Here is a 27,316-nt window from a genome sequence, read left to right on the forward strand (position 1 = left end):
ATGACCAAGAAGCTTGACTATGACCTGGAGACCATTGAGAACAAAGCAGAATCCACCCTCACCAACTTTATGAAGTACCTGGCAGCCTTCCAAGGTTTCAGGAATGCGCTGCGCCAGGCCATGCAGGTGGAAGAGCAAGCCAGCAAACAAATCCGCAAGATATAGCCCCAGTGATGACTGCAATAAATCTTTAAATAATGGAAGTTTTGGGGAGACTTTTTGAAGCCCCCTTTCACACAACTCTTGCCCATTCAATTATTTACAGGTTTAAGCCTATTGACAGTAATTAAAAGAATATGTTTGCAAGAGTACCATTCCATGATCCATGTGGTTTTTCCATCCCCACTTTCTGTATACTGACCCAAGTAACCACTAATAAACTTTGATATCTAAAATAATAATAATAATAATAATAAATAAATAAACTTGACTCATGTTGTACTTATACTTTTGCACTGGGCTTACTTCACTTAGCATAATTACCTCCATACGGCGATGTGCTTCATCCACTGTATGTATGTACCACAGTTTTTAATCCATTGTCAGTATTCATCCTCCATTTGTTTGTCCTTGTTTTCTTCACCGTCCTTCTGTTAATTTCCAGCCTTATGGCACGGTAATCAGAGAGAGATGTCTGTACAATATCTATGTGATTGAATTTACTCAAGTTCAACTTGTGTCCCAGCATGTGGTTGATTTTTCGAATATGTGCAATGTGGCCTTGAAAAAATGTGAATTTTTTTTCATGTGGTGGTAAGCTCTGAAAATATCTATCAAATCAAGTTGTCAATGGTGCTGTTTGATCTGTAGCCTCTTGTTGAGTTTCTTTCCCAGTGATTTTGTTAGGCAGCTTAGCTTAGGGAATTGGGAAGTCCATTTACGCATGCCCAGGAGAGCCAGCATAGGACAAAGCTGTTGGATGGGCGTTACACCTGGAGCAGTCCATCTGGGCCAGGTGACTGCAATTCAGCCAATGGGATCAACCTGGGGTCTTTCACCACGCCTCCCCTGGGAACCCTTGAAAAGGGAGGGACTGGAAGGGAGAGGGGCTTGTCTTGCTTGGGTGGTCTGGTCGTCTTTGTGGGAGGAGAGAGATCCTTGCATGACCTGGGGCAGTCTCTGCCAGGCCACATGGTCAAAGGAATCCTAATAGGTGCCGCATAAAACCTGAAACTTCTTTTAACTCTCATTAAATTCACTTGGATCACGAGCCCGGCTTCGGCGTGAAATCTTTCTCGCAGGGAGCCAAGGACTGAGTCTCAAATTTGGGCCGGAGAGAGAGACCTTACAATTTGTCTTTTTCAGAGAGTGGTGTATTAAAGTCACCAACTATAATTGTTGAGCCTGTGATTTCTTTTTTTTATCTTTTGAAGTGTTTGATTTATAAATTTTGCAGGTTTCTAATTGGACGTGTATATATTTATTATGCGCACTCGTTCTTGGTTTACTGGTCCCTTGAGTATTACACAGTGCCCCTCCTTGTCTCTTGTATGGCATAGGCTAGTGATCTGGAAGCCAGTAGTGGTGTATGATAGAAAAGAGAGGGAGAGAGAGGAATAAGAGGGGAAAAGAAGAAAGAGAAATAAAATAAAAAACAAACCTGAGTCCATTGAGACCAACTGCAATGAAGGGCGAGAGAACAAAGTAAGAAGACATAGAGTGGTAAGTAAGGAGACAACTGAGACGTAATCACCTCTCTGTGGGGCTGGAGGAGTTCCAACTCTTCCTCAAGGGAAAGGGGCGGTGTGCCCACTTGATGTAGCATTCCACAGATGCAGGGTGGTATTACTCTCAAAGGCAAGATTGCACCAGCAGTCAGGCATCAATTACCACCGCGGTATTGAGTGCTGGAGTTCACTGGTATACCTGCCATGTGTTGTATGTAGCACTACAGCAGGGGGGCGGGGTGGTGATCCTACAGCCCCAGGACAGGCAGGACTTCACTATCTGTGTGTAGAATTGCTGAGAGGGAAGCTGGGCTTATTGTCCTATCTAGATTGCTGGTTCCCTACTAGAGCAGAGGATATATATTTTTTTAATTTCCCCTGGCCAGCTAGAATAGAATTAAATTAAATGGTCTCCCTGGCTCTGGGCTCTAGCTCTGTGCTCCCTTAGAAGCTTAGATGTGCTTCAGCGGGTCTTTGTTATGTAAAAACTCTCCAGGCCCTGTTGCTAAATTCTGGCATTCCTTAGTTTGAGCTTCTTCTTATGCTGATTTATATTAAGTGACCCCTTCTATATGTTTCTTGGAGATGAGCAATGGGCTTGGGATTTGCAGTTTTTACCAAGAATATATAGTCTCACTCTTTTATATTATGCTTGTGAGGTGCCCTGATTTGGGGCTGTCACGCTGACCTTGAGAGGGGCAGATCCAGCTTATCAGGGGGGTTGTTTCCTTCTCAGCCAATTGAAATTGAATTTCCCCCCTGGACTATGACTATCTGCCTATTTTTCTCCTACACAGCGGTCTGCCTTAGATACATTTCTGCTTTTTCTTCTACTCCAAATTATTGCTACCCGCCACCCCCACTCCCCAGGCTATGAGCTCAAGGCAGCTAACAATATGGAGATCTTTGTCATGGGATCCTCCTCACCTCTGGGATTATGTCCCCTTTAGGGCTTCAGCCTGGAGAAATTGCTACTCCCTGCAAAAGGGTGGAGTAGTTTTTCACTGGGAGTCCACAAGTCCAGCTCAAACCTAGAGCGATTTAGCGTGTTCTTGGTTCACTTTGTGAGTGAAAGTCACAAATAAAAGGGATTCAGGAGAGACCCTAACACCTAATTCTAATTTCAGGACTCTACCACCCAGTTTCCTTCACCTTACCTCCCAATTTTCTGGTCTGGCAGCAAGAGTTCCTGACAAGTGATTCCTAACTAGTCACCGTTTTCCCGAGCCCACAGTCACCATTTTCCTCAGCCCTCTAAATATTATTTTTATAAGTCTTTATTTAAAGTTATTATTTTAAAAGGAATTAAAGGAATAAAAGGGAAAGGATGACATTTGATTTCTTGCCCAACTATCAGTATTGAACAATTTAGAAGGGGCTAAAAATAACGCTGTGATGAGTGGGGAGGGGAGGTGGATGGGATGCTAAAACACAAACCCTCTCACCTGCCAGAAGTAAAGCTGAGGATTATTTTCTAGTTCAGAAATTCTTTCGCATGACATATATTTTGTTTCCTTGCAATAAACAATGTTCTACTGGCATAGCAAGCACTCTACTGACTACCCTATAATTAAGCATTTCTAAAATTCCCATGAAGATGTCATTTTAAATAACACAAAGAGATGCTGAGTTTATCCCATAAAATATAAAACAACTCATTAGCATTTGCATGAAGAACAAAATAATACCTACACATTAAGAAAATAAAATATTCTCTCTTTTTTCAATCCTCCATTTATATTACACCTTACCTTCCAAGTATGTTGACTAATAACTTCCTGGCTAAAATGTTTGAGGAAAAGGTGCTAAAATAACATTCCTGTAATTTAGCCATGTCTAGGTTCTCGTTGTGACAATAACAAATGGAGTCTTTCTTCCAAGTTGCAAGCTGTCCTCGGTGTCTTCCAGACAATAATTTCAGATATTGATGGGGAAATTATCCATTCAGCCTTTTGCAAAAGCATGTAGGAAAGAGAAAATCCCCACCTAGGCTTTCTCTGGCTCTCTTTTCCCTTGCCTGAGTATGTTTGCAAATATATATCAATGCAATGCCATATAAACTGCTTAAATACAAACATTGCAATGGAGGGATTAAGTATGAGGATGATCAATAAAAATATTATCAGAATTGAGTAATTTCAAGGTTTTTATTTTACTGTTACAGTCATTCAATATGGAAGAGATTTACTTGTTTAATAATCTCACCAATTCTAATTTTTCTATAATTTCATTTAAGCAATCATTTCTTTAGTTCTATATTCACATGAAATCAGTACAGGTAAAGCAATATTTTTCCTGTGAACATTGATTCTAAAATATGAACAAATTGCATCATCACAAACACTTTATAAGGAATGATTACAAAAATCGTCTTTTTGTTTTTGCTATATATTGTACCTCAATCCTGTAGCATAAAGAGCTCTGGCTTCCGAGGGGCAGATGGTTTCCAAAGATGGGCAGCACTCACACTGGATTTGTTGTACAATGGAAGGATAATGTCAAGGGAGAATGGAAGTTTAAGGAAACAGATGTAGGATGATGAATATATGATTTCCCCCAAAATAATACATGAGAATAGCAGGGACATGACCAACTGCTAAACTGAATAAAAGACTCAAATTTAAGGAAGCAAATTAGGATTTTGGAAAGAAAGAAATGTTAGTGCTAATAGGAACACGTTGGCACTTGTGTACCTTTCTCTCTAATAATTAAACTCAGTATACTTAGGGGGCTTCTTTTCCTGAATCTTTAAAGCAATGCATCAAGTAAGCGATCCACAGCATGTTAATGATACATTATTACTCCGCACCCATAATCCCTCAGAGACTGAGAAAGGTCTGGAAGCAGACTCAATCTAATTAAAGAACTAAAAGGATCCAGGGCAGTGAACAGAGTGTTCTGGACTCTGTTTCTGCCACCACATAGAAATGTTGACACTGATTATATTCTTCTGACATTATTAATTGCCATGTCCATAATAGCAAAATGTGTCATAGTAATTCAGATTCTAGAAAATTATGAGATGATGCATTTGCAAAGAGTAAAATATCCAAGCAATGTGTATTGCCAATAGTGCCCATACATGTGATAGATAACTTAATATCTGGAATTAACAGTGGTTCTATGGCAGCAATCTTTAATAATAGCTGACCCATATCAGATTACCCAGTAAGCAAGGTAAACACAGGCTTACATGTAACAGGCATTTAGAATAGTTGGGCTGCTAACTGCACCTTCCACAGTGTGAAGTCACCAGCTGCTCCACAGGAGAAAGGGGAGGCTTTCTATTCCTCTGAAGAGTTGCAGAGTTGGAGACATGCAGAGGCAGTTCTACACGGCCCTGTCTGCTCTCTATGAATCGGCATCGAGTTGATGACGGGAGTTGGTTTTCATTTCTGATAACCATTTACTTATTAGCCAATCTCTGTGGTTGGTCATTGAAGCAGTTGTTCAAAATGGACCTCTAATAATGCAAAGAAAATTGATGATATTCAGAACCCTTTCACTACTTTCTCACTCACGGCCATCGGAGTAGATGTCAGCTCATAGCAACTGCATAGGATATAGAAGAACTGCCCCTTGTGAGTTTCTGAAACGGTAGTGATTACAGCAGAAGAAAGCCCAGTCTCTCTAGTGAAGCGACTGGTGGTTTCAAACTGTGGGTCTTGTGGATAGCAGCCCAACTGGGAACCACTATGGCAACATGGGTAATATTGCTTCTCTAGGAATCCGTTTGTCCAGCCTTCCTTGTGTGCTGCTTGATCTTTAATGTGTGAAGTCAAAAGAAAGCCCTGCTTTGGAGACCACAGACACTGGACACATTAACCAGGCAGTTGATCAGACTGATGGCATCATTGTGTTGACTGAATATCACTGCCTCTAATACAGATGTTTTATGTGGAGTCTCCGGGAAAGGAGACAACTGGCTGACTGTAAAAAAGGACAGATATAAGGCAAGTAGGTATTGACATTAGTCCTTTGAGCCACATGTTCTCCATGTTTAAGTATTAGTGAGTTTTGATGTATACTTTCTGTTTAATTTTACTCATTTATTTTTGCACATTAACACTAAATAAAATTCTGTTTTTCATGTTAGTACACATTTATAATACAGCAATAAAACTATTTGATTAAAATGTATGTAAAATAAACATCAGACATTTAATCAATTCTATACACAAGCCTAACAGTATTAGTCACTAAAGGCAGATAATGTAGTGTATATTCAGAAAAAAAAAAAAGAATTTCAAAATGCTGCAATGTTTCTGTATTCATTTATAGTATTAGACTTGTTTCTCTAAAAGTTCTACCCAGGCACACAACACTGAAGAATTATGAACAAATACTTTCAGGCATTAATGGTACGAACCCATCCAGGTGTAGGCAAGGGATGAAAAGAGAAAACATATGCAAGGAACTCAAATACACTTGCAAATTGCTATAAGCCTTAACTTACGGAAAGCTATACTTAAAAAAGTCTTGTCTATGTAAAATTGAGAAGTAGCATCAGTCATAAATTTGATTAGAATTTTTGTCACATTTTTGCCTATCATGCACATATGCATATTTTTAATTGAAAAGGCCTATGTACTACCATTTTACACAGAACATATTGACTTAGTTAATTTAGAACATGTGGCCACACCTGCACTGTCAAACATGAATATGTAAAAGCCAAATGCTTATTTTATTCAACAAATCTAATCGGTTTTTTTTTTTTTTTGTTTTTCTTGACTGATTGCTAAGCTACAGATCAAATCTACAGTTCAGTGGTTTGAGTGATTGCTTGTAGATCAAATGCAAAATGACAAAAAGACCAATTCACCCATCTTGCCACCAAGCATCATTCACCTTTAATTCATTGTCCATATCATCGGTACATTCACTCTTTTAAAATATGAATTTTGTCATCTTAATAAACCCAGAGCACAAAGATAATGAACTAAAACATGTCATCAATTAGGCATATGTTTATATTTTAATTGTGCTCATTTTAATGTGTTAGTTATTTAACCCTATAAAATTTGAGCAATAGTTATTCTGTCTATAAAATAGTAATAATAAATCATTTGAGATTTAGATGAGAAACTTAACACTGTGACAATGCTACTACTTTTGTGACATCTTTTTGGCTAACACCACAGTTAAGAGACAAAGCTTTTGGTAATAATTTCTTTTACAATAATTAACACCAGAGAGCCACAAGGTTGTCAAGGATTTCTTCTTACTTGGATGCACACACAATGCTCAGAGAATCATTGTCAAGGAATAAATAGCACAATGCATTGGGTAAAACTACTGTGCCTGGGTTCCTTAAAAGGTTGCAAAGAAAGGATGTTATTTTAAGGCTTTTGTTGTGCCTGAACCAAGTCATGGCATTTTCACTTGCCTCATATACATGTAAAGGTTGTACAATGAGTAAAGAAAACCTAAGTACAATCAATGCATTAGACTTATGGTGCTATCAAAGTATCATGGGATTCCAGAAGAATAAACAATTTTGTCTTGAAAGAAATATACCCAGAATGCTCCTTAGAGGCTAGAATGGCAAGACTTTGTCTCATGTACTTCGAACCTGTTGTCAGGAGAGACTAGTCCCTGGTGAAGGACATCTTGCTTAGTAAAATAGAGGGGGGGCCTAGGAAGAGGAAGAAGAAGCTACTCTATGAGATACATTGACACAATGGCTGTAACAATTACTTAAACATAGCACCAACTGTGAAGGAAAGGGCATGGCTTGATTCACACCCTCTACTAAATAAAGTAGAGCATAAAATGTCCCCAAGAAAACAAAAGAGTTGTCTTGGTTCACACCATCTATTAAGATAAAGTCTAAAAATATCCCTGAGGATAAAGATGTGACGTGGTCCACATCTATTAAAGTTCAATACCACTTCTTTGTCAGTTTCTCAAGCTGTGGTGGTTTGTGTGCTGCTGTAAAGATGGAACTTATGTCACTGGTGTTTCAAAGAACAACAACATAACTCGAAGTTAAGAGGCTCCAGGGGACCCCCGCCTCCTGACTAAGAACAGGCTATAATAAAAGAATTTCAGAGGAAGTAGCCACTGAACTTCATGCATAGTATCAAAACCTCATCAGATACTGAAGGTCTAATGAATAAAAGCAAAACTCTGTCAAATAGTGCCAGAAAATTAGCCCCTCGAGTTGCCATCTCAAAGCAAAATCAACCCTACTGGCATGAATAGAGTAAACCATGTGGGAATAAAGCACTCAGGGTCTTTATATGTTAATGGAGTATGACTCAAAATTAGAAAATACAGATGCAAAAATCTATGAGTAATCAGAGTTTGGAATATACAAAGTATGAATCTAGGAGAAGTGAAAGTCATAAAAAAAATGGAACACCTTAAGATTGATAACCTAGATTTTAGTGAGATGAAATGGACTGGTATTGGCCATTATGAATTAGAAAATCATGTGATTTAGTATGCCAGGTATGATTATTCATGAGGAATGGCATTACATTCATTGTCAATGAGAATATGTCAAGATCTATGTTATCTGTGACTATTATATTTATCTACCTTTAAGGAAACACATTCTATACAATTATTATTCAAATTTACATACCAATCACCAAATCCAGTGATCCAGAAATTGAAGCATGATCACTCTTGTAATGAAGATACACGGAAAATTATTGGTAATTAGAATGAAGAAAATTAAGACCAGTCCATGAGCGCCAAATTCCAACATTGAGTGTATTCCACCTGAATCTTGAGAACACCTGAAAAACACATTTGATGCATTAAACACAAATGACAGAAGACCTGATGAGCTGTGGGATTATGCCAAGAACGTCACATATGAAGAAAGCAAAAGGTCATTGAGAAGACAGTAGGGGAAGAAAAGATGAAAGTGGATGTCAGTGGAAACTCTGAAACTTGCTCTTAAACCAAATGACAATTTTGAGTATCGTGAAGAACTGGGGGGGCATTTTGCTCTGTTGTGCTTAGGACAGATATGTCAGGCCTCACTCAGTGGAACCTAAAAACAACACCCACAACTAGGAAAGATACCTAGAAAGGGGTTAAATGAGCCCATCAGGCATCTATCCACAAATGATTTTCTTCCGAAAGGAGCCTTGAGTGGCACTGATGGCTGAGAGAGGAGAGACAGAGCACATTCTTCCTTGCTTAGAAAGAAGTGTTACTTTGATTTGGAACTGAATACCTGGCACCCAACAATGACAACATCTTTTAGAGGTGAGTGCTAATTGCACCCTAATCCTAAACCATTAGTATAGTAAAAATGCCTTCCAAATGGGATTATAGAATCAGAATTATAATACTTCACATATGATATAGCTAGAAGGACTATATTAATTGACACTTAATGGAAGGTAATCCTCGGCATGAAGATTTTACATTTTCTAGATCCTGTCTACATATTGTAATGATGTGAGAGATTTTAAGAAAACACTAAATTCCAGGACTCAACTGAACAAGACTTTGCGGGGGATGGAAAATCATTATTTGTTAAAAACTTCCCAGGTTTTTAATGTTCAACCCAGAAAAAGAAACCATAATGTATATTATATTTTTCCGTATATACCATATACACCTACTCCATTTCCATACAGCAATTTCTGCATGGCCCCATAAACAAATCTAACAAGTATAATCCATCCTTGTAATGCATTCCTTCTGCTTTATTGCTTTACCAGGACTTTCTTTCTTTTTTTTTTTCTATCAAATACCAACCAGTCTCTGAGAAATGAACACAGGATGTTGTAAGGCCTTCCCCAAATGTTCCAGACCACTAACTACTTCCTTCTTAACACCATCTAACTGTTTTACACACTCAATCAATGTCAGAACCCATGTTCACAGTAATAATAAAAATATTGTATTACATCCATGTTCATTTGATACAGTTATTATTTAATATAGCCCTGTGTTGCAGTTACATAATCTGTCAATGTGAGCGAAGGGGTGGAGTCTAGCCTGCCATAAGGAGCCAGCCAATGGTAGTCAGAGTCCTGGAGCTGGAGGAGCCACGTGGAGACCCATGCCAGCACTGAGATGCTTCCACTGCCACTGGATCTACAAAATTTCCCACACACTGGCCTGGGATCTTCCTGTATCCAGCATCTTTGCATGGCTGTGTGAGTCTAAAGAGGAATTTTTTTTTTAGTAATATAGAACATATGGGATAATATTGGATCGATGGACTTGATCTAGACTGGGCTGGGATGTTTTCTTAATATACAATTACTCTTTGATATAAAGCTCTCTCTTACACACATATGAATGTGCCTGGATTTCTTTCTGTAGTCGACCCATTTTAACACACCCTTCTAGCCATTATTTTCTCTTGTGTAAGATATTGGAAATCTAAACTCTGTTCTTGTGGTTAGAAGGAATTATATGTTATACTAATGAAACAGGATTAAAGTGGGGTGTATTTTGGGGATTTTACTAAGAGGATATAATCCAAGCAACATCCTTTGTTTTCTTGGGAGTACAATCTGCATAAGGGAAAATCCACAACTGTACCAAAGTCACATTCTGTGACCTCTGACCCCTGACTAAACATCTGCAGAAGCAAGCCAGTCCTGCTCTCACTTTCCGTTATTTTCTTCTTACTCTGGATCCTGCATCTGTCTTGCCTCTTCCTGACTTCTGGTTCATTGGAATTGAGTTAGACCTAATCATGTTTCTCCAGACAGATCATCTGAACCTCAGTTTTGGGATTTTCCAGCACCCACACCTATGTTAGCTATTCCCTTAATGGTTTGTGAGTTCTGTAAGATATACAGTGAATTGCAGAATCCTGGGATGTGAGGTAATACACTAAGGGGAGAAGTGTTGATTAATACCAGGAATGACAGGGTAATGTTGATGTTCTTGTTGTTCATCTTAGGTGTGTCAAGTCAGTTCTAACTCACAAACACTCTGTGTACAACAGAATAAAACACTCCCCAGGCTTGCACCATTTCACAATTGTTCTGTTTGAGCCCAATGTTGCAACCTTTGTGTCAATTCATTTCCTGGATGACCTTCCTCTTGTGCACTGACCCTCTACTTCACCAAGCATAATGTCCCTTTCCAGTGACTGGTCTCTCCTGATAGAATGTCCTAAGTACTTGATGTGAAAATTTGCCATATTAGTTACGAAGAAGCATTTTCCCTATGCTTCTTCCAAGACAGATTTGTTAGTTCTTCTAACATCCCATAAAATTTCATCAGCACCGTATTACAATTTCATTAATTCTTCAGCAGTCTTCCTTATGCACTGTCCAACTTCCACATGCACGTCACTCAGGCCCACTCTCATCAATTGGTCATTTGAAGAACCATGGCTTGGCATGGGTACACTTTAGTTCTCAACGTGACATTTTTGCTCTTCAACCCTTTAGAGAAGTCTTGTGCAGCATACGTTCCCAATGCACCACATAATTTGATTTCTTGAAGCCTGCTCAAAGCAAAATTAAATTCTTGACTTCAGTCTTCTATTTATCATGGTGTTCTCTCTTGGCCTATTTGTGAAAATCTTTCTTAAACCTTGAGTGGCAATCCGTAATGAAGGATGAGTCTTTGATGTCATTCAGCAAGTACTTTAAGGCCATTTTAACTTCAGCAAGCAAGGTTTTGTCATCTGCACATTGAAGCCTGTTAATAAGCCTTCCTCTATTCTTGCTGTCATGTTCTTCTTCATGTAGCCTATTTCTTGGAATTAATCATTATTATGCAAAGATACAACCTTGAAGTATACCTCTCCTGATTTTAAACCATGCAGTATTCCCTGGTCTTGTTCACATAACTGCCTTGTCAGAGGAAACCAGCTCTAACAACCGAAGGTTCAGTAGGCACAATTGTACGGTTATAACATATAAAGATTATAGTAAAGTCATAGAGAATAGGAAAGATAGGAGAGAGTGAAATGAAGGAGCCAGACACATTTTATGGTAGCATGATCAATTCAGGCCCTCTTGGTGGTCCACGTGGAGGTAGGAGAAGAATGTCTTTACTATCTTGAGATATTTTCAGATAGCAATAGAACATGCATATTTAGTAGTTACATATGTCACAAGATGGATGGAGTCTATAATAAGGTCCCTGAGCTCACAGGAGAGAAAACACATAACCTGCATTGGGGAAAGGTATGACGGGGGCCGGGTGACAGAGTGGGGAGAGATAGCAACAGGATGTCTGCTTCTGTAAGGGTACAAAATCAACCCTGTGCTCACTTTAAGGCAGTATAGCTATCGGGGGGGGGGGGGATTTGTAGGAACAATATTTAGAGCAGGATAATGTACTTGGACTTTATCTATAATTTACCAAAGTGGAGGCTTTCCTACCATGGAATACTAGCTTTCCAGATTTCCTCTGTTATAAGTTAGGGAATATAGTCCTTGTCATATTTCCCACAGTGTTAGTTTTCCACACTGCCTCTTGGTCTATGAAAAATTTTGTGCTTTATACAATTGATGTATGTATATGTATGGATTGTGATAAGAGTTGCATGAATCCCTAATAAAATGTAAAAAAAGGAAAATGATTAGGGCAAAGAATGTACAGATATGCTTTACACAATTGATGCATGTATATGTATGGACTGTGATAAGAGTTGTATGAGCCCCTAATAAATTGTTTAAAAAAAAAAGAAAAGAAAAATTTCCACCAGAACACAATGAAATGTTCTAGAATTCCCATTCTTCTCAATGCTATCCATAATTTATTAGTCTCTACCCACTCACATGATTTTGCATAGTCAATAAAACCAAGTAAACTTTGCCCCGGGGATGTAGGCTGGATTCTTCAAAGAAGTAAAACCAATGACACTTGTAAGTACATAGAAAGAGATTTATATCAAGAAATAGTTATCTAAGTGGGTTAGTCCAGTCTACTTTGAGCTGTGGGTCAGATGTAAGCTGGAGGTTTCTCTTTACTCCTGAAGTTGCAGAGCTGAGAAAGATGAAACAGGAAGATGACAGGCTGGTGAATGCAGGGCTGAATGAATCTAAGGTTAGCTGAATGAATCCAAGCTCATAAGTCTGCTGATAGTTACGGGGATCAAAAAAAACTGTATAATGGGAGGTCCACAAATCAGATGGAGGATTCAAATCTAGCTGTAGGAGTGAGCTAGCTTCTAGATACTGTCAAGTTATATGAAGAGTAGGCCACACCCTGAATTTTATCTCCCTCAGTCTTATCAGGGCTGTGAAAGATTAAGGAAGTCTATTGTACAGCCCAAATCCTCAAAACTGGACCAATCGGTGACATTGTGATAAAGGGAGAAAAGATCTAAGTTGCTGAGGCTATGGTCTGGCTTGGATCCACAATCAATTCTCATGGAAGCAGCAGTCCGAAGACTAAGAGATGAGCTGCATTGGGTAAATCTGCTCCACAGGGCCTCTTTGGAGCATTTAAAAGCAAAGATGTTGGTTTGAGGACGAAGGTGCTCCTGACTGAAGCTGTGATATTTTCATTGATCTTGCATTCATGTGAAAATGGGACATTGGGGGGGAGGGAGGGGGAAAAAAGAGGACCTGATGCAAAGGGCTTAAGTGGAGAGCAAATGCTTTGAAAATGACTAGGGCAAAGAATGTACAGATGTGCTTTATACAATTGATGTATGTATATGCATGGATTGTGATAAGAGTTGTATGAGCCCCTAATAAAATGTTTTTTAAAAATATGATTGTCCCCTCAGAGCACTGGGTTGATGTAAGTGGGCAGTATAGAAATTGGCTACCCAAGGGCAAAGGTAATGCTGAATGGGTAGGAGAAGAAGGTAGTTCTACCTATCATTTACAACCACATGATCAGTTGCAAAAGCGGGGTTTGTAATTGTCAGTGTATTTTCTTTATTTGTGCTTATTGAGTATCTTTCCTTTGTTCATGTAGGATATATCAGATACAATTGAAAAGAAAATTGGACATTGAATAAGGAAGACTGGACAGGACTGGACAAATGGATCTCTCTTGGAGGAAATCAGAGCGCTCCCTAGAGGAAAGGATGGCAAGTCTTTGTCTTTCATAATTCAGCCATATTGTCAGGAGAGACCAGTCCTTGGAGTACGGTATCATGTTCAGTAAAATGGAGGGACAGTGAAAAAGAGGACGGCCTCAAGACAGTTTGACACCCAGTGAGCTCAAGAATACGAACAAGAGTGAAGATGGTTCAGGAACTAGCAATGTTTCCTTCTGTTGTACCTAGGGATGCTAAGAGTGGGAACCAATAGGATGGCATATAACAGATACAATTCTCCCAGCACCTGCTTGTTTGCTTCACAAACGACCCCATCATGGGTTTTACTGTGATTAGGTTGATCATACATAATATGGGAAGATCCTGGCCCACCCACATTGACATAGACCCAAAGTGTCACACTCTGATGTTCTTTCAGTGAAACTCTGCCTGGCATCAGCAATGATAACTCTCTTTAGCTAGCTAGCTTGAATCTTTGTAGATATATGGCTGCAATTATTTTTTAATTACCTTCAGCAAATATTTGTATGTGATATTAATAATATTATTCACTCATTTCACATGCTGTTGAGTCATTTTTCTTTGGAATGGGCACAAACATAAATCTCTTTCATTTGGTTGGCCAGGTAACTGTTTTCTGAATGTCTTGGCATAGACCACTTAGTGCTTCCAGTGCTTCATCAGCTTCATGAAATATTTCAGTGGGTATTCTGTCAATTCCTGGAGCATGGATTTTCTCTTATATCTTCAGTGAAGCTTGGCCTTATGCCTCCAGTATCATTGGTTCTTGATCTTACACTACCTCTTGAAATGATTGAATATTGCCTGACAATTTTTGGTGTGATGACTATGTATTCCTTATATTTAATACAAAGTAATGAGTGTGTGTGATAGTGCCTGCAGCATTCAATATTTTGCCAATAGAGGTACTCCATATGGTAACTTGAGGTTTGATTTCTGTTGTCGCTGTTGTTCAGTTCGTCCAGGTTAGGCCATGCAGAACCTGTTCTTCCTTTTTGGCTTCTCAGCTGAAGTGTTTGCTCATTTCATTGCAGTTCTCCTTTGTAGTTTTGAGCTGTCCTTTGAAATCTGATGGACAGCTCTTTTACTTAATCATTTCTTCTATTTGCTTTAATTGCTACATATGCAGGAGTCTCTTCTTATATGCACTTTAATATTTCTTTCTGTCTGGTGTCCTTTTAGTTTCTAATGTATGATGTTCTTGATGCCATCCTACAGCTGTCTTATCGTATTAGTGTTCAATGTGTCAGATATTCTTAAGACATTCTAAATTCAGGTGGAATTTGCTCAAGACTGTATTTGGCTCTGGTGGACTTGTTTTCATTTTCTTCAGCTTCATCCTGAACTTAAATACGAACACTTGATTGTATGGTCCACAGTTGTCATCTCATTTTGTATTGGTGCATGATATTGAGTGTCTCCATTACCTCTTTCCAAAGACATTATCAATTTGTCTCCTGCAGACTACATCAGGCAAGATCCACATGTATATAGTTTATGTTGTTGACAAAAGTGTTTACAATAAAGAAATTGTAGGTCTTGCCAAATCATACCGTGATCTCGAGCTTCATTTCTATCACCAAGGATGTATTTTCAAACTATTGTTCTTTCCTCTTTATTTCCAAATATTGCTCCCTCCTCATTGTTTCCAAATCTTGGTTTCAAATCACAAATAACCACTAATGCACCTTGATTACACGTTTAATCAATTTCACCCTGAGAAGTTGGAGAATTCTTCAATTCATTCATCACTGGCTTTAGTAGCTATGAAAAATATTTGAATAATATTTATAATAACTGAACTTCCTTGTAGGCATGAAGATAAGTATTCTGTCACTGACAACATTATAGTTCAAATTAGATCTTTAAATGTTCTTTTTATGATAAATGTTATGTTACTGCTCTTGAACTTGTCATACCCCACTTAGGAAACCTTATGGTTGTATGATTCAAAATGCCCAATACCTGGTAATTTCATGTCAATAGTGCCTAGGATATCAATCTTTAGGCATTCCATTTCATTTTCCTATTTCCACCTAATTATTCTTCTGCTATTTTAACTTTGTCAATTCTTCTCAAATTCTTCTATAAAGATGTGCATTACTCTGGGTAGACTAGAGAAACAAATTCATAGACAGGCATATGTGTATAAGAAAGAGTTTTATATACAATAGCAATTGAATATTGAGAAAACACCCCAGCCAAGTCTAGATCAATTCTATAAGTCTGATACTAGCCCATATGTCTGATAGCAATCTATAAAATTCTCTTCTGACTCATGAAACACATGCAATGATGGCAAATGTAGGAATATCACAGGCCAGTGGGTTGGAAGTCTTGTGGATCGAGTGGCAGTGTAAGCATCTCATCACTGGCAGGGTCTCCTCGCAGCTTCTCCGGCTCCAGTGATCTGGCTCCATCAGCCTCTCTCCATGTGTCTTATCCACAGGGGTATCTCTCAGGGAGTCTGCCTTGTCAGTAGAGAGTCTCCAAAGGAGTGAGACGGTGTCCCAACTCAAGCGAGCTATTTATCTCTTAGGGCCTCCAAATGAGGTCATCAAGCTGCCACCTGATTAACAGGCTAAACTCCACCCCTTCACTATTAAGTCTCTCAAATTGACAACAGATTATCTAACTACCACAAGATGTAAAGAGAGTCAGCAGGTAGTTGTATCTATAGAGGTCATATGAAGAAGTGCACATGATATAGGCCACTTTATATAATCTTCAAAAAAGAAAAACAGGTGCACCCAAGACTTGAATTAGCAAAGAGGGAGGCACATGAACAAATATCCAGACTTTTCTCCCTTTCTATCCTTTATTCTAGCTTCCCATGTCCAAATCTATCTGGAAGAAGGGGATCACATTGATATAGTCCATAATGGCTCTTTTATGGAGTACACTGATGAGTAGCAAATGTTGGATCATTGATCTGGGAAAGCAAAAGGAAAATATCTAGTAAAATGCCAATAAGTGTAGAAAGCAAGTGATAGATCAGTATGAAATATGATAGAAGTCAAGTTCATGGAAAATTTTCATTATCTTTTCATTATATTTTCCATGAACTTTTTGAAGCCTACTTATAGATGCAGAAAATAAAAAGGAACAATTCATGTATCAGTTGCAGCTATAATTTAACAAGAAGGAAATAAAAGGGATGAATTAAGATCTGTTAGGCAGGTCACCCAAAGTGTACAATAAAACATTGCCCTGTCCTGCACAATCATGACAATTTGGGACATGTTTGAACCACTTTTGGGCCTATTCTGTTATGTGTGCCGCTGTGTCAATCCATCTCATCAAGGCCGGTTCTCTTTTTTGTTGCCCCTCCCCTTTACAGAGAGTGATGTCCTTCTCCAGGGACTGACTTCTCCTGAAAACATGCTCAACGTATGAGACGAAGTGTCACTATTCTTGCCTCTAAGGTGCATTCTAGGTGCACTTTTCAAAAAATACATCTGTTTGCTCTTTTGGCAGCCCAAGGTAATTTCAATAATTTTTCACCAGCACCATAATTCAAATGCATTCATTTTTCTTAATCTTCCATACACGGATTCCAACTTGCACAGAAATATGAGAAAGTTTAAAATACAATAGCTTTGGTCAGGTGCAACTCAGTCCTCAAGCATCCCTGCTTTTCCATACTCTAAAGAGCTCTTGTGCAGCAAATTTGCCCACTGCAAGGTGTCCTTTGATCTCTTCACTTCCATGAACATTGTGAATTCAAGCAAATCCTTGACACCTTCCATTTTTTTTGGTGTTTATCTTGATTTCATCTATTGTTCAGCTGTGAGGATTTGGGTCTTTTTTACATTGAGTTCTAATCCATACTGAAGGCTGCAATCCTTGATCTTCTTCAGCAAGTGCTTCAAACCCTCTTCCTTTCAGCAAGCAAACTTGGGTCCTCTGCATTTAGCAAGTTGTTAATAAGCCTTCCTCCAATCCTGATACCACATTCTTCTCCATATAATCCAGCTTCTCTGATGATTTTCTCAACATAACAATTGAGTAAGTATTGATAGAGGGATAGACCTTGACACACTCCTTTCCTGATTCTAAACCATGCAGTGTCCCATTGCTCTGTTTGAATAACTTCCTCTTAGTCCATGTAGAGGTTTTGCAAGGCCACAATGAAGTCGTCTGGAAATCCAGTTCTTCTCAAGACTATCCATAGTTTGTTATGATCCACACAGTTGAATGCCTTGGCATATATATTGTTTTTGCCTTAGCATATTCAATAAGCCACAAGTAAATGTTTTTCTGGTAATCACTGCTTTCAGCCAGCCTTTATCTGACATCAGCAATGATTCCTTTGTTCCATCTCCTCTTCTGAATCCTGTTGGAGAAATCCATGAGTATAGTCACCTTGTGTGTTGTTGAAAAGCATGTTGCTATGAAAAAGCCTTTGGTTTTGCAAAATTCTATCCTACAATGTCCAGCTTTGCTTCTATCCCCATCCCATATTTTCCAGCTCTGATTTCCTCCTTTATGTTTCTAAATTACATTCCAATCACCAATAATTTTCAATACTTCTTGATTGTATGTTTGATCAATATCAGACTGAAGATACTGGTAGACTTCTTCAATTTCTGTATTTTGAACTTTAGTGGATGATGAATAAATTTGAATAATAAGGGATTAACAAATGCAAGAGGGCATAGGGAAAAAAGCTTATTTACAAACATTCCTGGGGTAAGGTCCAGGTAGTATTGTCAGGGCCAGACCAAGTCCAGGGATACATATGGTAGTCAACTAAAAAGGAGGGGGAGGAGCAATAAAAAGAAAGAAATGGGTAGTGGGGGAACAGAGCACTACTCAAGGGGAGGGTATTGTGTATATCTCCACAGGGAGAGACCAGACTTCAACCCAGTGCTCCAAGATGTGAATTCAACATACCAGCATGAAGCAAGGAACCAATAGAGAGGTTAAGGGTCCTGACCTAATCCCACCTACATGGACAGTCGCTCCTCCCCCAGAATAATTTACTTCAGAGGACAGCACTGAAGCTACAGCTCAGGGAGAGGGACATGTCTGATCAGAGAACACGGGAGCAAATGAAGGGGGAGGAAGAGAGAGTGGAGCACATCCTGGTCCATTAAGCCTTGAGGACGATGTTACCACTCAGAGCAGCCAATGCACAGAAAGGACCATATGGCCGCCCCCAATATGATACATGACATCCCTCGCTGACCCATAGACTTACAGAGGACAACACTGGAGACACAGTGTGGGAATTGCACCTGATCTGACTATTCCACACCGAGGAAAACACTAAGGGTGTGAAAAAGAACAGCAAAGGGAGAAGAGCAAGGAAGTCCCAAGGGAGTACCAAAACTAGACTTTGGGGCCAGGGCATGGCACTCCTTCAAACGTGATTGGAAAACACTTCTAAAGGTCAAGAAACAGACCTGGAACTATTTAGGCTTTTCTCCTTTTTTTGTCATTGTTTTTGTTGTTGTTGTTGCTTTGTTTTGCTCAGTCTTGTTTTTTGTGCACATTATTATATCTGCAGGTCTCTCTAGATAAGATAGGCAGGACAATTTGGAGGAGAAAACAAGGAACAATGGTTTTGGGGGGACATTGGAGAGGGGGACATGGGGGAAAGGAAGTGCTGTTAACAAACCCAGGGACAAGGGAACAAGTGATTCAAAATCAGTGGTGAGGAGGGTATAAGAGGCCTGGTAGGGATTGATCAAGGGCAATGTAAATGAGAGGAATTCCTGAAACCCAAATGAAGGCTGAACATGATAGTAGGATAAGAGGAAAGTAAAAGGAAATAGAGGAAAGAACTAGGAGTCAAAGGGCATTTATAGAGGTCTAAATACAGGGAAGGACATATGAAAATAAATATATTTTTATATGATGATGGGGAAATAGATCTATATGCTTATATTTATAGCTTTAGTATTAAGGTCTCAGATGGACATTGAGCCTCCACTCAAGGACTCTCTCAATGCAAGAACACTTTGCTCTATTAAACTGGCATTCCATGATGCTCACCTTCCCAACACGACAAAGCGGGTGCATAAGGAAATGTGGTGAAGAAAGCTGATGGTGCCCGGCTATCAAAAGATATAGCATCTGGGGTCTTAAAGGCCTGAAGGTAAATAAGCGGCCATCTAGCTGAGAAGCAACAAAGCCCACATGGAAGAAGCACACCAGCCTGTGTGATAATGAGGTATGGAAGGTATCAGATATCAGGCATCAAAGGGAAAAAAAATCATATCATTGTGAATGAAGGGGAGTGTGGAATGGGGACCCAAATCCCATCTGTCTACAACTTGAAATCCCTTTACAGAAGTGTCACGGGGAAAAGATAAGCCATTCAGGGTGCAGGGTAGCAACGATGAAACATACAACTTTCCTCTAGTTCTTTAATGATTCCCCTCCCTGCCCCCACCCCACGCACACACTATCATGATCCCAATTCTACCTTACAAATCTGGCTAGACCAGAGGATGTACACTGGTAAAGATAGGAACTGAAAACACAGGGAACCCAGGACAGATGAACCCCTCAGGACCAGTGGTGAGAGTGGCAATACCGGAAGGGTGGAGGGAAGATAGGGTAGAAAGGGGGAACCTGTTATAAGGATCTATATATAACCCTCTCCCTGGGGGACAGGCAACAGAATAGTGGGTGAAGGGAAATAATATTTTATAAATTACCAAGGGTTCATGAGGGGTGGGGTGGTGGAGAGGTTGGGGAAAAATTGAGGAGCTAATACCAAGGGCTCAAGTAGAAAGCAAATGATTTCAGAATGATGAGGACAACAAGTGTACAAATGTGCTTGACAAAATGGATGTATGTATGGATTGTGATAAGAGTCGTATGTACCCCAAATATAATGGTTTAAAAAATAATAATTTTATTTAATTGTTTGAAGATTGACATTATCCTATCATAGCTAACACTGTACTGCAAGGTAGATCATGAAGTTTCTTTTGACCATGAATCCAATGGCATTCCTTTTAATTGTGTCATTCTAGGCATAATAAGCTATATAATTTTCTAATTAAAAATCACCCATACCAGTCTGTTTCAGCTCTGTATGTCATTTCGTCTGTATGTCATTGTTGACAATTTCCAATTTTCCTAGCCTCATACTTTGTACTTTTTATGCTCTGACTATTAACTGATATTTGCAGCAATTTCTTTTCATTATGATTCAAACCCTATCAGCAAATGAAGTCCTGGAAGGCTTTATTTCTGCAGATTTTACTTCATCTGCATCATTCTGGTAGACTCTACATTGAGAAAGCAGCTCTTCCGACGTCATATTTGAGTGTCTTCTGAACTCTTGTGGTGTAGTGGTTGCACATTGGCTGAGATCTGCATGATTGGCAGTTCAAAGCCACCAGCCGCTCCAGGGAAGAAAGACTGGGCTTTGTACTTCCATAAATAGTTACATTCTCAGAAATCCACAGGATGTCGTGATGAGTCAGCATTGACTCGATGGCAATGATTTGGGGGTTTTGTTCTGTCCTGAGGGGGATCATCTTCCACTATTTCTGACAATAGCCTGCTTCTGTTCATTAGATTTTCAGTACCTGACAATGTTTTGATGCTACCCATAGGGTTTTCGGTGGATAATTCTTGTGAGGTGGACAGCCTATTCCTTCTAAATAGTCTGTTCTTAGTCTGGACGTTCTGCTGAAATCTAAGTGCTTTAGGTGACCGTACTGGTGACATACAAGTGACATAGCTTTCAGTATCACAGCAACACACAAATCAGCACAGTAAGACAAACTGACAGACAAGTGGTTTGACAGAATGTTTTAAATAACTTGCTTAAAAATAAGTGAGATAACACCCTGATCTACATGCTTCTTCTTCTGACACGTTTACAAATTTCATTTCCAATTATTTCTTCTCCCTGTCCGTGGCATTTTGGCTAATCTTCCCCTGAAAGGCTGCTACATTTCATTGTCTTAAAAAAAATGCGAAGGATGGATGGGAGGTTCAGAGAACAAAAATGTGTAACTGGTCAGGCTGGCATGATTGATTGTGCGTACATACACAACAAGAAAATCAATCTACTCTCCTTGAAAAAGGATTTTTTAAAAGTTCAAATGGCTTTGCAGCTTAAGTCTCTCAATGAGTCCAGCTGAGATGAACTGTAGAGTCTAGCACATTTTCTTTTGTGAGGAAAAAAAAATATCACCTTTGACATAGATGCTGTTACCCATCAGAAAAAAATAAACAGCTAAAGAAAGCAAACATTACGTAACAAAAAGCTGACAAGAGCAAACCTAACCATATCACAGCATACAAGTCAGTTCCTATTTCCTTTTGGGGAACAGGGCCAACCTCTGTTTACCTGGAGTTATTCCCACCATGTTTCACAGAGAAGTGGGCAGCCTTTGTGAAAAAGTGATGCACCTGTAGTCTCAGCTAAACTCTAATCAGAAGGAAAAAGAGGTAACAATTCATTTAGACAAAAAGTTCAATTTAAGACAACAATGGAAGATATCTTTGAGACTTAAAGTTTCCAATAGACTATAATTCATCATTTATTGGACAGACAGATTAGGGGGCTTTCAAATGATCATGGAAAATAACCCATTATCTTTAATTTCATTTTTCCACTACCTTTTTGAAACCTCTCTAGATGTATAGATATTTAAAAACCTGAAACAGCAGTAGTTTCCCCTGAAATTATCTCAGTAATGGCCTATTGAATATGTCAGGCAGGCAAGATTTTTGCTTTAGAAATCTAGATTGTTCCAATACAATTTCTCAAGGTTTCTTATAACTCTAAGTATCAAAAAGATTTCCTCAATTTTGCCTTTCATTTCATATTCAGATATCGTTTTATTGGTACTCTGGCTACATGATTCAGTGTGCACAGAATACATTTATTAAAGCAACAATGGATTATACCAAGAATAAAATTCAATTGTATTCTACACCAGAGAGAAATAAATTATCAGTGAATAAAAGGTTAATTTTAATAAATCAATTATTATACTTTAAAAAGAATTAAAAAATTCAGGACAAGAAAACCAAGAAAGTAAAAAGATATTGGTGGATTTTCTTACTGTTCACATTCTATTTTTGGTCCTTAATCTTGGGAAGTTGTTTATTTTGTTTTATTGTGCAAAGGTAGTTATTCAAATGTCACCCAAGTTATGAAATTGCATGTATTATTATAATCAGAAAAATTCTTCTCTAAAAGCACGTTTAATTTTACAGCAAAAATTCCCTTATATCATAAAAATATCCCCACAGCTACATCTACAGATGTGTTTAGGTATTAAAACTGATTTAAAAATCAGAAGCTAGAATTTTTGTCAATTGTGTGCATATAAATTTGCTTAATATTATTTAAAGCTCATTCTATAAATGCATAATAAACAATTTGAATAAATTTTAGCTTCATTTTCATTAACAAGAGCTTAACAACAAAATCATTTAAGTTTAAGAAAACAATTCAATAAAATGACCACTTCCAATATAAGTTCTGATATTCATTATTATGTTATTCATTTATCAAATATTGATCCACATATATTTGTATATAAATGATAGGGTATAAGTCAGGATAAATATAATGCCTGCCTTCAGGAATATCTAAGGGGCTATTGAAGAAAAGTGAAACTGTATATTCCTCCAAAATGTATAGTCTCAGAAATCATATGGATCAATTCCACTCTGCCCTGTAATTAATGAACAGGAAGTGATTCCATGGCAGGGATTGGGAGGTGCAGGGGACTACATTAACATAGCACCACAGGATGGACTTGAATACACAATCTGTAGGATTATCAATACTAATAAAAATCCAAATTTTCATGACCATCCAAGGTGTGCTTTACAGTTCGTTGTCTACCACTTGTCTGCCAGTGTATCATACCGTGGTAGTTCGTGGGTTACTGTGATCCTGTACATTATGTCACTTGCATTTCAAATACCAGCAGAATCACCTAAAGTGAACGGGCTTCAGCAAAACTTACAGGGTAAGAAGAGACTCTGAAGAAGGACAAGGCTATCTGCTTCAGAATTGGCCACTGAAAACAAGCTATAACAGACAGCATCAAAACACTGTCAGATACTGAACACCTCATGAACAGAAGTAGAACATTGTCAGAGATGGTTCCAGGTGATAAGTCCTTCAGGTCAGAAGGTACTCAATATATGATTGAGAAAAAAGGTGCCAAGACTGATGGGGATGGAGTAAAGCTTGCAGGAGTAAAGCCTTTGTGACCTTCATTTGCGTAAGGGACATGAATCAAAATGTGAAGAAACAGCTACGAACATCAGTTAATAATCAGAACTTTGTATTGCATGCAGTATGAATCTAGGAAAATTGGAAGCTATTAAAAATGAAATGAAATGCATAAATATGCATATCCTGCCTGGAATGACACAATCAAGAAGAATGGCAATGCATTTGTTGTCAAAAAGGACATTTCAAGGTCTGTCTTGCAGTACAATGCTGTCTGTGATGATAAGGTCTATCCTCACACAAGCAAATCCAATTAATAAAACTATCATGCTAGTATATGCACCTACCACTAAAGGTAGTAATGCAGAAATCGAAATTTTCTACACATGTCTGCAGTCTGAAATTAATCAAACCTGCGATCAAGATACACTGATAATTAATAGCCATTGTAATGTGAAAGTTGGAAACAAAGAGGAAGGAACAGTAGTTCAAAATATGGTCTTAGCGATAGAAACCAAGCTGGAGATCACATGATAGAATTTTGCAAATTGGAGGTCAAGTTATTAATGGACTTTTAGCTACCACAGTGATGCATCTCACAGTGGTTCCATTGGACCCAAAACCCATCCTATAGATATGTCTCCAGTTCCAGAATGAGTAATTGGAATAGATATACTCAGCAAATGGCAGAACCCCCATGGTTGAATTCTTGATATGTGGAATAAAGGGTACGATGGTAGGAAAAGCTAAGTAAATGTCATTAGAACTATCTCTACCTATGAACATAATAAACAGAAAGGAATATTGAATTTCTAGAGAAATAGCCAAGATTAAGACAACTATAAAGGACTTGAAGGATGCTAGGTTTGTGATTCTTAACACATCTCATTTAATTTGTCTTTTTGGCCTGTGTAAGAAAATAGATGGTTCATGGAGAATTACATTGGATCATCATAAACCTAACCAGGTAGTAACTCCAAATGCAGTGGCTGTCATATGTGTTGCTTCATGACTTGAGCAAATTTATACTTTCCCTGGTTCCTGGAGCCTCTTTTTTCCCCCTTCAATTCCAGCTTTTGAAAGATTAACAAAAGTAGTTTTCTTTCAACTGGCAAGGGCAACAATACACTTTCATTGTCCTCTCTCAGATTACTAGTAATTCTGTGTTACTATGAAAAATTTAATTAATTGCCTTTTTGTACCACAAAAAGTCATGCTGGTACATTACACTGACAACATTAATTTGATTGAATCTAGTAAAGTATAAGTATTCATAACACTAGTATTAGTAAAATATCTATCTTCTTCCAACAAAAAATCAAACTCACTACCATTAAATTGTTTCTGACTCACGGTGACCTAGAGGATGGGTCAATACCAGACAAAAATTTAGCAGTCTTCCGCCTCAATGAAATTTGCAGAAGTCCAGTGGTGTGGAGCAAGTTTAAATAGCCATGCTTCAATGAATGATGAGTTATTGGACCTCACACCTTTCGCAGCTGCAAAGGTGGCACAGCGCCTGGTGAGCTTCTTTGGAATTTGGAGACAGCATATTCCCATTTGGATACACAATTCTGGCCTTATTTATCAAGTAACTAAAAAATCTGCTAGTTGTGAGTGGGTCCCAGAAGAAGAGGATGCTCTCAAACAAGTACAGGCTGATCTCTACCCCCTTGAACCGCATGACCCAGCTGACTCAATGGTGCTTGAAATGGCAATGGCAGATACAGACCAGGAAGCAGTCTCAATTGCCATTCAGTGGGATTAGTGCTATATCTCCAGGAGGGGATATTCCTCCCTTTGGAACTAAGGCCTTCATATCTGAGGATCAAAGGGCCAGAAGGGGACAGGAAGCAAAAATATGACAAATGGGTCACTAGGAGTAATAGTGAGAGGTGCAACTCCTATTTCCACCCTTGAAATGATGCCATTTCGTCACTCTAGCAAACCAGCTGCTTCAGGATGATGGGGAATATGCTAAGGCCAAAGGATTCCATGAATACGGGCTCATGTCCACTCTTCATTTGCTGTGAAGTGAATCTCTTTATCTGAGGTGGTGCTGTGGGGGATACCAGGCAGGTGGATTAGGCATTCTGTAAATCTACCATGTTAGTTTTTGCAGAAGCATTGTGTTCAAGGAAGGGAAACCCATATCCAGAATGACCTTCCATGATAGTAAGAGTTCTATGTACCTTTCGGTGCTACCCAGGAAAGGGTCCATAAAGCATTATCCCATTGTCATCATAACTTAAAGGGGAAACGTTCACTAAGCCCAGAGCCCTTGATATCTTGCAGATGCAGACAGAGGAGGTTCTTAAATTCCTCGACACAGGAGCCCATTTAGGTGGTACCAACCTTGACTTCCAGGTGGAACAGTTTATGTACAAAAGGAAAAGGGATGGCATCTATATCATAAACCAGAAGAAGCCCTGGGACAAGCTTCTGTTGGCAGCTCATGCCATTGTTGCCACGGAAAGTGCTGCTGAAGTCAATGTCATATCTTCCAAGCATACGGACCAGCACCCTTGCTGAAGTTTGCTGTCGCCCATGGGAGCTACTTCAATTGCTGGGTGCTTCACCTTTCAGGAACGCTGGCTTCTGGTTGTTACTGACCCCAGGACTGACCACCACACAGCTTCTCCTCTGTGCTACATGGATGTTGCCACCCCAGGTAACAACAAGGGAGCTCACTAGGTGAGCCTGATGTGGTGGAGGCTGTGCCGAGATGTTCTTCACATGCAGGGTGCCATCACCCGGGAGCACCCATGGGAGGCCAGGCCCGACCTCTGCTCCTACAGAGACCCAGAACAGTTTGACAAGGAACATCAGGACGCTGCTGCAAAGGTTATGACCAAGGAAGAGTTTCAGGTGAATGGTCTGCTCCGGCTCCTGAGTTTACTGCTGCTCAGCCCGGGGTCACCAGCTGGTCTGAGGCTGGCAGGTTCCCTCAGTGTGAGCTCCCCACTGAAGACCGGAGTGCTCAGCCTGCAACTGAAGACTGGTCTGCAGCCCTTACTGCTCAGACCACTGGGTGGGTAGGAACAACCACTGATTGGTCTTTAACATGGGCACGGAAGTAAGCTTGATGGAAAATTTCTAAAAACAAAAAGAAAGAGTTCTGTGTCACCGATCTGCTCTCAAGTTGTTGGTTGTTCAACCCGAGGAATGGTCCCTTATGGGAGACCCAGCGTTATTCTCTGCTGCTGGCAGGTTGGGCACTCAGCAGTGGTAGTGATCACGTTGACTTTGGTGAGAGGAAATCAATGTTGCAGAGCCCATGCAATAGCGCCTACCCTGCCACCATCGTCGCCTTGTTGATGAGTCCGCAGGGAATTACAGGAGAGGCTGGCGAATGAGCCTGACTGTTTTCCACAGATCGTGCCACCCTATGTAGTGCAGTGGTAACCCTTTGGTGAAACACGACCATTTCCTCATTTTTTGCATATTTAAAAAGGTCTGTCAACATATATTTTCCCATACTCCCTTGTCATCAATTTTTCA

The 27,316-nt window shown here is 39.2% G+C and overlaps 1 pseudogene; it reads left to right on the forward strand.

Annotated features, from left to right (window-relative positions):
• Nucleotides 1–26,895, forward strand: LOC142428608 (small ribosomal subunit protein uS2 pseudogene; annotated as a pseudogene).
• The last annotated feature ends 421 nt before the right edge of the window (nt 26,896–27,316 follow it).

This window comes from Tenrec ecaudatus, chromosome 16 (genome assembly GCF_050624435.1).
Source record: "Tenrec ecaudatus isolate mTenEca1 chromosome 16, mTenEca1.hap1, whole genome shotgun sequence".
In the NCBI taxonomy this organism is placed as follows: Eukaryota; Metazoa; Chordata; class Mammalia; order Afrosoricida; family Tenrecidae; genus Tenrec; species Tenrec ecaudatus.